We start from the raw sequence: 4,687 nt of genomic DNA on the forward strand, positions 1-4,687 counted from the left end.
TCAACGTAACGGCAACAATCTGTAGTACCTGATAAACATTCACTTCATTCTACAATTGCTTGTATGATGCTCTTAATATTGTTTCAACGGACACCGTAGAAAATGTTTTTGCAGCGATAAATCACATTTTCTAGGTTAATTTTGTTTTCACCCAAGCGACAAACTTTTCTTTGATAACTGTAACTTCACTCAAGTTTCTTCACTGCAATGGTTGTTGTAACCAAGAGATGGCGCTTTTAGTTTATGAAATTCAAGGCCATCTGAATCAAAAAGCTACGCTTATAAGGCCGTTTCAATTTTCGATTTTTCCATATAAACTTTGTTTCTGTGACATTTCGGGCGGCAGAACCTTTTTGCGCTCCATCTACTGATTTCGAACGCAGTCGATTGACACTTTTTCCACTTTTTACTTTGAGGTTAAGTGCTTAAAACGTCAATTAAAACATGAATGCAATAAAATATCCAAGATCCGAGCTTATTTTGGATACATTCTGGACTAGCAAAATACTAATAAATTAGAATTGCAAAAAAACATGAAATCACAACACAAGGTAGGTTAGAACAATTTATAACTTTAATATTTTTCTGCAAAGGATTTTGGGTAATCTTGCATTTTACAGTGGCAAATGTGCGCATGTGCAAACTTCATATACTGACCCCCTGTTGTCAACGGTATAATTTGCTAATTTGCTTTCAAAATATAAATTAGACAGGGCCCAATTTTTATTGAGAAATTACTGCCGCGTTAAAATTAATTGGGATTCAACAATTTGATCTGAAGCAACACATTTTCGCCATATAGTAGACATTTCTACGCATGTGCACATTTGCCACCGTAAAATGCAAGATTACCGGATTTTGTTCTGGATTGCACATTTCCTCTTTAATAAATCTGTTTTTTCTTGACAAATATGTATTATCTAAAACTGGTTTCAGCGTTGCAGTTGTTATCAGCTTGCAGTTCTGATTTTTATGTACTAGACAAGATGAAAGTACTGGATTTTCTAGCAAATGAGGGCCCATTATCTCAACCATTTGGTGGCATATACTGCGCAGAAATACTATTTACTAGAATTGATTTGGATGTCATTGGAACAGTTGGAATGATGAAAGACTCTACAGGACTTTGGGGTACAGGAATTTCAACCGGAGTTTCAGTGGGAAAAGCCTAAAAAACAAAAACATTAATAAAATGACAGTAATTATAATTATGACTGTGAAAACTAATACGTAATTAATCGAAAAATGAGAAGAGGAAGCTCATTTTGTTTTCTCATATGTCGTGGTTGACTTCGCTTCTACGTATATTTCATGTAGCAATAAACACCACAAGTCTTTTTTAATTATAGGTACTTACAAAAATAGAAGGACAAGGAACAGCATCTTTACATAAGCGTCGTCTTTTGGGGGTTGTAATGTAATTATAGAGACTTGTTGAAAATGCTGCTCACAAATTTCTGAGTAATCCGTAATTGTTGTAGTCTTTTATATTACAAATACAAATTAAAAGGTTGTGCTTATCATTGTCTCCATAAATTTGCTTACCGCAAAACGTTTCAAAAGCTTCGAACCATTTTCGTCTTTGTTTCATATTGCTGCGAATTTCAAATAAGCGAACATCTTTTGCCCCACAAATGAAACACGCTTTTACCATTTCATGTAAAATAGAAGGGTAATATTTTAAATTGCCGCCAATATTGTAGCTTTGATTCGTTAATCGGCCACCGAGGGCGCGCAATAAGGTTCTGTCTTCTTTTGTTTTATGGCCACTCTGCAGAAACAATTATTATGTACATTGAAACGGCCTTATAAGCGTAGCTTTTTGATTCAGATGGCCTTGATGAAATTCAAAGCCAGTAGATACATATAAAGTACCGACACGGGTGACAGCTTCGGATGACAGCACCACTAACGATTAGAATTCCGCTCGAGGCGCTACGATCGCGAATTTAAAAAGTCCATTTGAAAATGATTCAGCAATAATGCCGTCTTGCTGTGCCCTTAATTGCCGAAGCTTTTCTGGAGTAAGCTTTTACCGTTTGCCTATATCGAATAAAAGCCGATATAAGGCTTGGATTCTAAATATTGGACGAAGAAAATTATCCGAAAATGTTCGACTTTGCGAAGTTAGTATTTTCATACAAGAGCATCCATATCTTTAAATTTCGTACATACATAGTTTAATACATTTCGCCTATTTTTAGAAACATTTTACACCTGATCAGTTTGAAGGGAGATCTGACAAAAAGGTGCTGAGATGGAATGCGATTCCAACATATGTATTTTTTTAATATGTGAATCTATCTTTTTCAATCATGGTTCCGTTTTGCAACAAAAAGACATTAAAATACTCCGTGAAAGCCAAAGGCAAATTTTAAAAATATAAAAATAGCTTAAATAGCGACATCTGTTGACGGACCCATCGCTACTGGTGCTGTCAGTGTCACTAAATGTCACCCGTGTCGGTACTTTATATGTATCTACTGGCTTTGATGAAATTTGAATGGTATGTCATTTTAAAAGGTATATCATTTTAGGACAGTTTCCCCTAAGTGTCATGTCATGCAACTAAATTCCGTTGATCTGATACTTCTAAAAATTATCTACCTTGGTTTGATTCCCCTAAACTGTTCTAATTAATTCGTAATTTTCATTCTTTCTCTCTCTCACTCACACCTCTGATTTCTACGACTACCTGGCTTCACCGTTACTGTGTTGACCATGTTTTCTACCGACTCCCTTTCTACTTTGCTTTGTTATTTTTCTAATTAAAAAGTGCAAACGATTCTAGTAATTTTCTAGGATAAAGGGCTCTGTCTCTAATTTGCAATTCTCGCCCTTTAATTACAAATATGCCACAAATTTGAGAATGCTAAAAAAGTAAATTAACTTAATGAACATTGATTTGGTGGTTCTCTCAATTTGATCAAATTCATTAATTCAATTATCCCCTGATTTTAACTGGACTCCCCAAATTGTCGAACGAGTAAATTTTGCAATGTTTCTTTTCCCATGAAAAGTGTCATCTTTGTGTTTTGTTCGGATCGGGCGCACACCTGCCTTTTCAAAGAAAGGTTGGCAGATTTCACGGGATATGGTAAATTGCGCACACTGGTCTAATTTAACATTCAGGAACTCAAAGGGTCCTTTAAAATACAGGTAAATTGCGCACCAGTAGTGACGACGGGCGTTCAGTCATAATAATTCTCGTTCAGGACTCGATAATGATTTTCTTTTAACCACTTGGGCTTTAACACTCCGAAATAAATATATCGGACTTAAACATTTTTTTTTACATTATTCGGTACATCTTAGGGTTCTGTAGGTAAATTGAGGTAACTTACTGTCGCGAGCAATAAATTTTGGTCGTCAATGTCATTTGGTTAGATTGTCACAAATTTAAAAATTTTCCCTGCCTGATTATGCACATTTCAACAAAGTGTCAAAAAATGAGAAAAAACTGACAATTAATGTCATACAACATGATGAAAGGTTATGATATTTACGACTGTTTTACAATGGAGCATTTGGAATTGCGTCAAAGAATGACCTTGACGATCAAAATTTATTGCTCGCGACTGTACAATTTTTACATAATTGAATCTATCTGATTCAGAAGTAGTAGAATTATTCTTATATGTATAAATTAATGCATTCCTCTAACAACAACCGCTTCTTTATTATTTTGCCACGTAGTTTTTTTCTCAACATTGGCGCTTCTAATTTTTATTGAGAACATTTTCAAAATTAAAGATATTCGGATGTGCCGAGTAAAAGTTTATACTGAATAGAATAAAGTGACTCACATACGTTGGAAATGCCAGCAACACTTGAACGATGCTAACCCTTGGTGGCAACTACCTGGTCAAAACCCCTGAACAATTTTAACCATGTGCGCAATTTCCCTGCGTCCGATTTCACTAGAGGAATGTGGTACCCCTCTTGTGGACAAAGACATCAATAAAATTTACAACTGACCAGCATTTCCGTCGCAAATGAACAGTTTTTAAAACATTTAGTTGAAATTATTTTAAAAATTAAAATTCTAAATTTATCGAACCTGTTCGGACCGTTACAGTATACAGAGTATTTCACGAGTGACAAGAGCCCGACGGAATTGAAAATGCAACCCATAATACTTGGACATTTTTCATTTCCTTATCCAGGTTTGATTTACAAATGTATTGTGGGTTGCATTTTCAATTCCGTCGAGCTCATTATCACTCATGAAATAACCTGTATTAAATTAAATGATTAAGAAATTATACTCACTCGTTTAATTAATCAAACCCATCCCTTTACATTTAAGTAAATAGTTAGTTTCATTAAGGTGAATCATTTATCATTACCTTAATACAGAACAAGACGTGACACAATATACACGCATGTATTCGAGAGATCTCTGTGAGCTATTAAATTGTGTTTTCCATGTTTGGACGTATGCAGGTTTACCTGTCTATACCATCAACAAAGATAAACAATTTACATATGTACATTGTAAAACACTATTTTTTAGCACATTTGCAATAATTATGAATATGTGGTGCTTTTTCAAATTCGTTAGATTTGAAAACACTTTTTACTATTTCACAATGTTTTTTCAAATTATTCCCATTTATTCTCAAAATATCAGTGTGGTATACAATTCATACATGAAGAAATATGAAATAGCATCAGTGATCAATGA

The 4,687-nt window shown here is 34.4% G+C and overlaps 1 long non-coding RNA gene across 1 annotated transcript; it reads left to right on the forward strand.

The window, feature by feature from the left end:
* Positions 1-246: 246 nt before the first annotated feature.
* LOC138135598 (uncharacterized) lies at positions 247-1,520 on the forward strand. The gene is made up of 2 exons (XR_011161023.1): positions 247-551; positions 937-1,520. It is a non-coding gene; the product is annotated as an uncharacterized lncRNA (long non-coding RNA).
* The last annotated feature ends 3,167 nt before the right edge of the window (positions 1,521-4,687 follow it).

The sequence above is a fragment of the Tenebrio molitor genome, chromosome 7, assembly GCF_963966145.1.
Source record: "Tenebrio molitor chromosome 7, icTenMoli1.1, whole genome shotgun sequence".
In the NCBI taxonomy this organism is placed as follows: Eukaryota; Metazoa; Arthropoda; class Insecta; order Coleoptera; family Tenebrionidae; genus Tenebrio; species Tenebrio molitor.